The sequence below is a fragment of the Macaca fascicularis genome, chromosome 1 (genome assembly GCF_037993035.2).
Source record: "Macaca fascicularis isolate 582-1 chromosome 1, T2T-MFA8v1.1".
NCBI lineage: Eukaryota > Metazoa > Chordata > Mammalia > Primates > Cercopithecidae > Macaca > Macaca fascicularis.
The window spans coordinates 38,595,266-38,607,440 of record NC_088375.1 but is presented as its reverse complement, the minus strand read 5'-3'; the positions used below and the strand labels follow the sequence as shown (position 1 = coordinate 38,607,440).

Below are 12,175 nucleotides of genomic sequence, written 5' to 3'. Positions count from 1 at the left end.
ATATTGGCATGTGCCTGTAGTCCCAGCTACTTGGGAGGCTGAGGTGGGAGGATTGCTTGAGTCTGGGAGATCGAGTCTGCAGTGAGCTGTGGTCACATCACTGCACTCTGGCCTGGGAAACAGATGGAGACGCTGTCTCAAAAAAAGAAACAACAACAACAAAAACTAGTATTGTAGGATTAGATACTAAACACTTTAAACTTGCCCAAAAGTTTTTACAACAGTGTTCTTATCCTATCCTCAAAGCATTGTTTTCAGGTAAATGGAGTTAATATGACTCTAGCTGCACAGGTTGGGAAACTGGCCAGAAAGAGTCCCATTAAGTTGAGAAAGATATGTTAAAAGTGGCTAGAAGGCCTTTCCGTGCTACCTACAGAGGGGTCCATACAGCGTTGTTCTGGATTCCCGTCGTAACTTAAAGGGAAACTTTCACAATGTCCAGAGCCCTTGATGTCCTGCAAATGGAGGAGTAGGATGTCCTTAAGTTCCTTGCAGCAGGAACCCACTTAGATGGCACCAATCTTGACTTCCAGATGGAACAGTACATCTATAAAAGGAAAAGTGATGGCATCTGCATCATAAATCTGAAGAGGACCTGGGAGAAGCTTCTGCTGGCGGCTCGTGCCATTGAAAACCCTGCTGATGTCAGTGTTATATCCTCCAGGAATACTGGCCAGAGAGCCGTGCTGAAGTTTGCTGCTGCCACTGAAGCCACTCCAATTGCTGGCCGCTTCACTCCTGGAACCTTCACTAACCAGATCCAGGCAGCCTTCCGGGAGCCACGGCTTCTTGTGGTTACTGATCCCAGGGCTGACCACCAGCCTCTCACGGAGGCATCTTAGGTTAACCTACCTATCATTGCTCTGTGTAACACAGATTCTCCTCTGCGCTATGTGGACATTGCCATCCCATGCAACAACAACGGAGCTCACTCAGTGGGTTTGATGTGGTGGGTGCCGGCCCGGAAAGTTCTGTGTGTGCGTGGCACGATTTCCCGTGAACACCTGTGGGAGGTCATGCCTGATCTCTACTTCTACAGAGATCCTGAAGAGACTGAAAAAGCAGAGCAGGCTGCTGCTGAAAAGGCAGGGACCAAGGAGGAATTCCAGGGTGAATGGACTGCTCCAGCTCCTGAGTTCACTACTACTCAGCCTGAGGTTGCAGACTGGTCTGAAGGTGTGCAGGTGCCCTCTGTGCCTATTCAGCAGTTCCCTACTGAAGACTGGAGTGCTCAGCCTGCCACAGTAGACTGGTCTGCAGCTCCCACTGCTCAGGCCACTGAATGGGTAGGAGCAACCACTGAATGGTCTTAAGCTGTTCTTGCACGGGCTCTTAAGCAACATGGTAAAATGGTTGATGGAAAATAAACATCAGTTTCTAAAAAAACAAAAAACAAAAAAAAGGGAGTAGAAGAGTTCATGTTTCCTGACTGCTCATCCAATGCTCCTTCTAACGTACTCCTTGCCTCCACAAATTTGGCCTTGTTACTCAGAAACACCCAGCTAACCAAATAATACTGTCACAGGGGCCCCTTCCAGAGAAAAGACGTGGACACCAAGTCAGAACCAACACTGCATTTTAATGCTGAGCTAACATGTTTCCTCTTGCAAGTCACTGGTCTCAAAAATATCACCAAACTTGTTTTTTCTTTTTTTGAGACAGGGTCTCACTGTCTTCCAGGCTGGAGTGCAGTGGCATGATCACTGCTCACTGCAGCCTCTGTCTCCTGGGCTCAGGTGATCCTCCCACCTCAGCCTCCCAAGTAGCTGGGACCACAGGTGCATGCCACCCTGACCAGCTAATTTTTTGGTATGTTTTGCAAAGATGAGTTTCACCACATTGCCCAGGCTGGTCTTGAACTCCTGGGCTCAATGGATCCACCTGCCTTGGCCTTCCAAAGTGCTGGGATTACAGACATGAGCCACTGTGCCTGGCCATCACTAAACTTCTTAATAAAGACTCAAAACATTTCTAATATTAAACACTGAAATAAATGTGAGCTATGCATACATTTAAGAAAGATTAATCAAAATAAGATATTTACCTACTTTCCATTTCAGGGTTGAAACCTATCCCAGCAGCTCAGGGCACAAAGTGGGAGCTGACCCTGGAGAGGCCGCCGTTCCATTGCAGGGCACACTCACATCCCCACTCGCTCAGACTCGGATCATGGAGACATGCCAATTCACCCAACACATGCATCTTTGGGATGTGGGAGGACACCACAGTACACAGAGAAAGCCAGAAGGAGCTGCTGTAGCTGGCTGACCAAATTTGGTCACACTCATCCTAAGCCCCAACTCTCCTTTCCAGCTGTCTGATCCTCCCCTACTCCAGGCCCACGGTCCACCGAGTGTATGAATTGTGTCCTTTATCACAATGGTTTTCAAAGTGTGGTTCCTCGACCAGCAGCATTAGTATCTCTTGGGGACTTGAAATGCAAATTACTGGCCCATCCCAGACCTGCTGAGTCAGAAACTTTCAGAATAGGGCTCAGCAATCTGTGCTCATCAAGCCCTCCAAGTGATTCTGATGCTCTCTAAAGTATGAGAACCACCGCTTTCTCATGATGTTTGCAAGAATCTGAGCAAAGAATACTTTGTCCAGGGCAGAGAGGCCAAGGCCAGCAGCGGGTAATTGGTCTAACAAGCCAGGCTTCCTGGTGAACACCCTACAGCTTGCAACAGGTGCTAGAGGGCCCCGCCCACTAACAATACAACAGAGGCATCCAGAAATGCTGAGCCGACAATTCTCACCGACATCGCTCCTAACTGGGAGTGGGATTCAACAGAGGTAGAAACGCTCTTTCCCAAGAGTGTGGTGAAGCTGGGAGAGAGGGGCAGTGAAAAGAGAAAGAGCAATAAGGAAAGAATACGGGAAAAGCCGGGCGCGGTGGCTCACGCCTGTAATCGCAGCACTTTGGGAGGCCAAGGCGGGCCGATCAGTTGAGGTCAGGAGTTCAAGATCAGCCTGCCCAACATGGTGAAACTCTGTCTCTACTAAAAAATACAGAAAATTAGCCAGGCGTAGTGGCACATGCCTGTCTGCCTGTAATCCCAGCTACTTGGGAGGCTGAGGCATGAGAATTGCTTGAACGCAGGAGGCAGAGGTTGCAGTGAGATTGTGCCACTGCACTCCAGCCTGGGTGATGGAGTGAGACTATGTCTCAAAAAACACAAAACAAAACAAAACAAAACAAAACAAGAATGTGGGAAAAATGGCTTCTCAAGGAACCAGCGACTTGCAAGAGGAAACATGTTAGCTCAGCATTAAAATGCAGCATTGGTTCTAACTTGGTGTCCACGTCTTTTCTCTGGAAGGGGCCCCTGTGACAGTATTATTTGGTTAGCTGGGTGTTTCTGAGTAACAAAGCCAAATTTGTGGAGGCAAGGAGTACATTAGAAGGAGCACTGGATGAGCAGTCAGGAAACATGAACTCTTCTATCCACTTTTAACATATCTTTCTCAACTTAACGGGACTCTTTCTGGCCAGTTTCCCAACCTGTGCAGCTAGAGTCATAGTAACTCCATTTACCTGAAAACAATGCTTTGAGGATAGGATAAGAACCCTGTTGAAAAAACTTTTGGGAAAGTTTAAAGTGTTTAGTATCTAACCCTACAATACTAGTTTTTGTTGTTGTTGTTTCCTTATTTGAGACAAGGTCTCCATCTGTTGTTTCCCAGGCCAGAGTGCAGTGACGTGACCACAGCTCACTGCAGACTCGATCTCCCAGACTCAAGCAATCCTCCCACCTCAGCCTCCCAAGTAGCTGGGACTACAGACACATGCCAATATGCCTGGCTAACTTTAAAACAAGAAATATTCCATAGGAACTTAACTCTTGTTTATATCAATTATTCTGTGGTAAAATTGATTTCAATATGTCATTTCAATTAAAGTCACAGTTTCCAAGAACCCATCGATCACATTAGCTGTGACTTACTGCACACTGAATGTCCGCATATGCAAGCAATATACACGTGTGACTATTTCAATGCTCATCCCCAGATGAATGTAACAAATAGGGAATTGGGCGCCTAGAGATGATTGGTCCTGGCAATTTAGGCCACAATTCTCTCACTGCAGTTCTCCCCTTCAGTTTTCACTCTCTCTCCCTACCCCTCTCAGCCACTTCCCTCCAGAGAAAGTTCCCAGCTCTTCGGATGGCTCTGCTTGTGCCTGCACAGCCAGTAGCTGCCTAGGGGGCAGGGAAGGGAGGTCCGCGGGGGGAGCTGTAGCGAGAGGAGCCTCGGGTCTCTAACTGCAACTGACCACAAGGTGCAGAGACCTAAGGGTGGGCAGGTAAGTTCAGGGACTTGCTAGCCAGGTGGGAGCAGGCCTTGGGCTGCCACCAAAAGGAGGGAGCAGGGCAGGGACCGGGAGGTGGAGGGGCTGTGCACACAAAGGCACAGCACCAGCCACAGCTATCATCTGCTGACAATTGCCTCTCTCCCCTCCTGGGCTCCTTCAGAAGGCCCAGCCAAAGCCAGATGTCTGCCGGATTTCCAAGAGGGCAGGAATCTAGTCCCTCGGGAGGTGCAGGAGGGTGGCTCTGGGAGATGGACCACCTCTGTGGAGGTGGAGGCACCCAAACATTCACCCTGACACCAACCTCCCCTTCCCATGCTCGTCTTAGGGTGGTGGAGGCTGCAGAGAGAAAGGGAATCCCCCTGCAAATCAGCGAGCATGACTGTCCCCAGCTGGCTGCCGAGGCTGCCAGGGAGGGTGGGAAGCAGAGGTCTCACTGCTCAAAGATAAAACACCATAAAAGCTGACCCAGCCCTTCTGAGTCATTTCCCAAGATCTTCCCAGGAGTCAATGGGCTTAATGTGCCTAGAACCAGCCTTACCTGCAGGCTGAAGAGGCATATCATGTATAAATAAAGGGGGAGCCAGGCAGCTTCCCTACCCCCAAATCCCTCTCTCAACTCCCATAGGAAGGCCAGAAATTGTACTCTCGCTTTTCATGGCTATGGGCTGTAAGCTACTTTGGACATGGAGTACATGAAGATATTTCTCTGCAGCAAAAAGATGCCAGCCAGGAAAGGCCATGGGGTTGATAGGAAAGCAGCAGGAGACAGAAAGAGAACTTGAGAAGTCACCACCCCGTCCTCTCCCACATTGAAAACATTTCCTACCAGCATGCTGGAGAAGCATCTCAAACACGCTGCCCTCGGCCCCTGGGAGCAACGTGTTTGGCCTCCTCCCTGCCTCCACATCCTCCACACCCTTGCTCCTGCCCGCCTCCCACCTGTCAGGCATGTTGCAAGACTCCATTGACCGATGTTTACAGAATGCTCCGAAGAGAATGACCCAGTTGCCAAACCCCTGAGTCATCTGGCCTAGTCACCCTTTGCTCCTCTGGCTTGGCTGTCCCACCAGAGTAGAGATCATGCTCACCGGCATTTGTTCACAAGGCCTCACCAGCCAAGAGGCCAAGCAGGCTTCCCAGACCTGCCTTTTTATAGCGATGGGAGGGAAGAAAAGAAAGAAACCCTTTAGTGAGTGCCTGCTATATGCAGGGACTGAATCAGACACTCTCACATATATTGTATTATCAAATATTACAAAAAATCTTGTGTGGTAGGCATTGATGTTCATTTTTCAGCTGAAGAAACAGAAGCAGAGAGGTGAAATGGTTTGACTCAAAAATAGAACTAGTTAGTAGCAGAGCCAGGAGTGGAACCTGATTGCTTCACCTGAGTTCCCCAAAAAGCAGAGCCTGAGACAAAGGCTTATGTGCAAGAGTGTGTTTGGGAATACAATCCCAGGAGGCAGAAACAGGGGACAGAGAGTCAATACAGGGATTCACTATGAAGCTGTCTATGGCTAAGGGTCAACTGGTAACCAACCTGCAAGACCATCTGAGGAAACTGAAACTCAAGATGATCAACCAGAAGAATGGGGGGAAGCACTCATCCACAAGGTATGAACTCCTCCGTACTTCTGAGTTGTACATGCACAAAGCTGGGAATCCTGCACAGAACTGGCCACACGAGCAGAGGCTGGAAGATTTCAGACAGAGAAGACTTGAAGTGGTCCATAAGGGCTGTGCACTGGACACAGGTCCCACCACAACTCCCCTCTACACCATCCTAAGTATACTGAGGAACTTACACAAGGTCACTGGGGCACTCAGGGGAGGAGCCACATGTGAATCACAGCTCATGACTTCCATGCATTCATTCAACAAATATTTATTTCAGGCCCACTATGTGCTAGACATTGGGGTTCAGCAGTGAATGAAGAAGGCAAGATCTTTGCTCTCATGGAGCTCTCATGGAGCTAGTGGGGTTGGGGAGGACACGGACAACTGGCAACTAAACAAATAAACAAGTGAGGATTCTGTATCAGGCACAGTGCTAAGCACTGGGAAATCCCAGAAGAAATTATTTGTTTCTTAGGAAGACAAAGGAGCTTGGCCAGGCACAGTGGCTCACACCGGTAATACCAACACTTTGGGAGGCCGAGGCAGGGGGATCACCTGAGTCAAGAGTTCAAGACCAGCCTGACCAATATGGCAAAGCCCTGTCTCTACTAAAAATACAAAAATCAGCCAGGCATGGTGGCACATGCCTGTAATCCCAGCTACTTGGGAGGCTGAGGCAGGAGAACCGCTTGAACCTGGGAGGAAGAGCTTGCAGTGAGCTGAGATCGTGCCACTGCACTCCAGTATGGGCAACAAGAGCGAAACTCCATCCCCCCTGCCCCCCGGCTGCTGCTAAAAAAAACCCAAAAACAAAGGAGCAAAGGATCACAATCTAATATGATAACTGCTGTGACTGGGTTGACTGGGAGAACAGAGAAGGGACCTCTCACCCCAGACTGGGGAGACATGGGGCATCAGGAAAGTAACTCTGGAAAAGACGACCCACAAGCTCTTTCAAAGGCCTCACAGGAAGAGCCAGGCATCTCTGGATTGGGAGAAGGGAAGGATATGCTCCAGGGAGAGTGAACAGCATGGGCAAAGACACAGCAGAATGACAGTAGACCATCCTCTGGAAAACTACAAACACTTCCAATGTGTTTGGACTAGAAGGTGCCATGCATGTGGGATGGTGTCAAAAGATGAGGCAGGAAGAGTAGGCAGGGTATGGACCACAAAGACTTGAATGTCTAGTACTGGAGGATTTCAGTTTAATCCTGAAAGTGAAGGTGAGCCTCTTTTCACCCTCTAAGCTCAATTAGCTCTTGAAGGTGTCAGCTAAGGATGAAGATAAAACCAAACAGTCCAACACAGAGGTTGACAGGTGGAGACGGGAAATGCAGGGACCCTCATGGGGAAGGCTCAGTGGCCTTGGAGTATCCACAAATGGCCAGATCTGAGTTGCTGGAGTTACACGTTGATCACTCAACTCTCAGAACTTGATGATGCACACGGGCATGGGAGCTCCCTCTTGGTCACTCTGACTAGTGCAATGGGCTTAAGACCAGTTCCTCTGGGGCTGAAGAATCCATTCTCTGCCCCAACTCTTTCAGCTTCCAGCTCAGCCCCTCCCCTCCACAGCCTACCCGTTGCAGGGTAACTCCCAGGTGTCTGGCATTGAGGACCCTGGGTTCAGGCCAGGTGCCTCCGGCCCTCGTTTGGCGTGCGAATGATACCTGCCAGGGCTTTCTAGCTGAATCCCACCAGTGAGAGCTAACACCAGAAAAGCAACTGGCATCTGGCTGCCTCTCTTGCAGAGGGTTGTTGCATCCATCATCTGGGCAGAAGGGCTCCCTGCAGCTCACAACCACATCCCACAATTCCCCCGCAGAGCCCTTGTCAAATGGAGCCCCTGGCTTCTGTTCATTCTTCAAAGCAAAGAACCCTGAGGTGATCTGAATGCAGACAGGGGCAAAACTCCCAGAAGCAGCCTTCCTATTCTCATATTCAAGATAAACTAAAATCTCACTCCAGCCCCCATCTACCTCACAGAGGTTCCCAGATATCCCAGGCCACAGTGTCAGGTTCTATGGTTCAGACAGGCCCTGTGGTTCAGAGATGGCTGAGGACCTCTATCCTGCAGTCAGGACCCGGGGGGCAGCTCCAGAGTCCTTCTCACCAGGGATGAAGGGCAGACAGCAAAGGCGGCTTCTAACCCTAACCCCCGTGTTTGTTTTTTTCCTTCCTGGACCTGTCCCCATCCCCATCATTCCCTGGTCCCAGATCTCATTCCTTCAGGCTCCTGTCTGTGCTAGGTGGCCCTTTTCTGTGCCTGCTGCTCTGCTCCTTACAGCACACAGTCATCAGGGGTGCAGAGGCAGCATTTGCATTTCAATGGGTATCCAAGATCATGCCTCAAAACTAGACCAATGTCCTCAAAGAAGCTACAGGCTAGTAGAAGACATGGTTAGGGTCATGTGAATGCCTGCTCCTCCTCCTAAGACCCTTCAAATCACACCCAGGTCCCTCCCAAGCTATAAGAAATGATCCCCTGAAGGACATTCTGGGTGTAAGATTCTGAGAGTGTCCACAGCTGTGGTAGAGGGAGGTTATCCCAGGACACACAGAGACATAAACCAACAAAGCAGAGGTTTCCATCCCTGAAGATGCTAAGGAGTCTAATGAAACCGACTCCTGAGTTGCTCCCCTGAACAACTGAGCCAATCAGAATCCTTGAAAGGAACACAGTCATTTCCTCAGACATTCACCATCCTGCAGTGGTCACCTCCACCCCCTCCCCACAGTTCTCTCTGGCTTACAAATCCTGAGAGTCCCTAAAGATACCTGGACTCTTCCCAGGGGGCTGCTGATGAGGATGGGGGCACTGAGCACTGGCCAGGGAAGTAGTTCTTGGGGTTCAGCAGGACTCCTTTTGCCAAAGATGGTAAACGAGAGATGGGCCGCAGGGCCAATTCCAGGCTGCCTAAGTATGGGATTCTTACCATTTTGCACAGCAGCTACAGCAAGCTCCCACCCGCTCCATCCCTAGGCACCTGGTAGATCTGTCTTCACGAGTCCAGGCTCCCAAACTGGCATGTCTCATCTTTCAAAGGACCGAGAGTAAATCTCCCAGTCGCTTCCTGGATCTCAGTGACAGATTTTTCTGATTCACCTCATTACCTCCTCCTACAGGGGCCCATTCATTTCCACCTCATTTTCCTCCCGGTTCTCATGCCTGCTCCACCCTGGCACATCCTGACAGGAGGGGCTCTATCCTCACTCAGCGTTCACCCTTGCAGACACAACCCCATACGCTCTGCCTTTCTCTCTGGATTAACACAGTTTCTCTTTTCTGCCCCTGTCCTATAGATCAAAGTCCCTGGAAAACTTTGAAACCAGCATCTCAGGAAGAAACAAATCACAGGGCACTGGTGTAAGAGAATGCTGACTGTCTGGTTTTGATGGGGTGGTAATGTGGGGCAGGACCACTCATTCTGGCCTGGAACCCCGTTCCCGCTTCATTGTATTCCAAGTGTTAGCAGCCTCTGCAAAGATCTTAAACCCCATTGTTCATACCTCTGAATCTCCTACGGTGTCTAGCAGAGCTGCAGTACAAACTATACACTCAATAAATATTTGATGAATGGAATCCCTAGTAAAGCTCAAGCTATCCATCACATGCTGCCTAGGGTCATTAGCATATTTCAAAATTGCAGAATCTTGAAGTCAGAAGGGACCATGTGGGCCATCAGTTCACCCCTACCCAGCACAGGAACACACACTGCAGAATTTCTGACAGGCAAACTTCTAGCCCAGGCTCCTTGACCATGCCCATGACTAGGAATGCCCAAGGAAGCCCAGCTCCCCCTCATAGTTGAGACCTCTGTTTATGAGAAAATCTTGTCTTCGATTTACGGGGAATGTGCCCTACCCACCTCTGCATCCCACACCTGCTCCACACAATGACCAGAGAACTGTTCACAGGGCTTGCGTTTTCTGGGAGAGTCTAAGCTCCCTGAGGTACCCCAAACTCAGTGCCCTAAATGCCCAGGCAAACTGGCTTGCAGGTTTGTTTGCTGATTGAAAGGGATAGCAAATTCCCTCTAGAGCAATATATTCCCCTCCCTGGGGAAGTGAGCCAGTAGGAAAGGAAGTCAAGCCCCACAGCTCTGCTCATACTTGTCCCAACTCCAACAGCCAGGTGTCCACCCTTTCATATCTTCCTCCACCACCAAGACAGCAACTTAAAACAGAAAACAAAAGAAAGCCTCCTAAAGTTGTTGGGCCCCCTTCCTGACCCCCCACCCCATCCCACACCACGGAAGTGTTGATAACACTCTCTCCCTAGAGCACACACTCGCAGAGCACAAGGATGAGCTTCCCCAGGCTAAGAAAAACAAAACCCCAATCCCTCTGGCCACTGCTCAGTGTTCAAGACATAGTTAACTAATCCAGAAGGTTGGATGACCTTGTCTGAAACCTAGCGTAGGTTTCAGGCAAAGTCTTCCAAGGCACAGCTAATTTTTTTTCCTTCTAGGGCTTTCAAGGAACAAGACACTGCCAATGAAGCCGAAGCCTGGCTGGCAGTTCTCTAGGAATTCGGGTATTAAGTGAATGGAGATGCAAAGATACACTATGCAAAAGAGTAGTCATACCACAAACTTCTTTTCGTCCATAACTAAGCACCTTTGGTATTGGATCACATGCCCAGAATGGACAAAAGCACTTCCTTGCCTGTGTTCCTGGGGCTTGCATTCAGCCATTAGCCTAGGCTAGAAAAAAGGAGGGGAAATATTGGAGAGCAGTATTGATGAGCATTTAGTTTTAAAGAGCTCCCACTTCCACTACTTCATCTCAACCCTTATCGCAACCCTACTTGGTTCCTTTTACTCACTAATTTTAAAACTCAGCCTTTCAGGGAAAAAAAGCCCTATATAAATGTGAAGTATTACAGAATATAAGAGCAGATTCACATGCAGAAGGTCCTCAGGAAATGCTAGATAAATCTTCCTTACCTGAGGCATGATTCTACCCTGGGGCTTTCTCTTCCCCCCCTGGAGAAAAGGGAAGATAAAAGCTGACTTTGTTGGACAGAAAAGAAACAGAAGAAGATGGATACATTAAAAATGTAAGTGCTTACAATTTGCAGCATACATGAAACTCTGCCCACTTCCCTTAAATATGTCCACCAAAACCTCAGCCCCCTCCAGCCTCTGGCAAGGGAGTCCTAGCTGGGGTTCTGGGAGATGGCAGCAGAACCTTGGTGAGATGGCCTTGGGCTTGACTTTGCAGAGCTAAAAAGGAAAGACGTTCAAACAATGAAAAGCCCTCCCACCGGATTCCACCTTCTGTTGGCCACTTCCTTCCTTCCCTCCTTTTTCCTTCCCTTCCTGCGGGAGTTACTCTGCCCCACCTTCCTTCCTGGAGAGGAGGACCTACCCTTTCCTCTCTAGAGCTGGTGCCAAAGGGATGAACAATGTGATTGTTGGGGGGGCGGGTAGGGGTGAAGGGAGTCTAAGAAGTGGGAAGAAGCAGATGGTGTTTGAAACAAACCGAAGAGTAACCAAGCAGAGATGGAGTGAGAGAGATGTTTAGTCCTCAAGGTGCATTTCAGTGGTCTTTGACCAGTTGCCAGAAATTTCCTTCATTTAAGCTTCCAAGCAAAGAGACTGCTAATGGCAGCAACAGCAGCAGAACCCCCAGAGCCTCATCCAGGTGCCTAAATAATGTGACCTCAAGGTGACAAAAAAAAAAGGATGGCTTCAGTGAGGTACAAGGGGGACTCAATCTAGGTAGCCATTTGCAATCTCCCTTCTGCTGTCCCACAGCCCAGAGAGAAAAGAAAAAATAGAAAGGAAACCGGGAAAGACGTCAAGAGAGTTTCTGGAAGAGTCTTGAAAAGGGCGAGGACGGAAAGAAGGTGCTGACAGGAAGGGGAGAAGACAATACAAAAGGTAACGTGGAGTTGAAAATAGGAGAGTGGAGAGTCGCCCTTCCATCAAATGTATCATAAAGCTACCAAAGGAGACCAGAGAGTGGGGGAGGGGGAAGGTCAAATGGAGGCGTTTGTGAAGGCAGAGCTTTGGAGAGAGGGCCAAACATGAGATGGCGAGCACACAAAAAAGGCGCTCCAGGAGGCAGTTGAGGGGGCTGGAACGAAGTGAGAGATAGAGAAGAGGATAGAAATCAAAGAGTTCATCGAGGGAAGGGGGGCGCCTAGGAAACACGCCCGGGAGGGCCCCGCTTTGTCTGGCTTGGGCGGCGGCGGGGGCAGCACGTGCAGCCGGGAGCGCCCTGTGCCGCTAGGCT

General features: G+C 49.5%; 1 pseudogene; it reads left to right on the top strand.

Moving 5' to 3' along the window:
* Nucleotides 1-355: 355 nt before the first annotated feature.
* On the top strand, nt 356-1,409 carry LOC102137265 (small ribosomal subunit protein uS2-like; annotated as a pseudogene).
* The last annotated feature ends 10,766 nt before the right edge of the window (nt 1,410-12,175 follow it).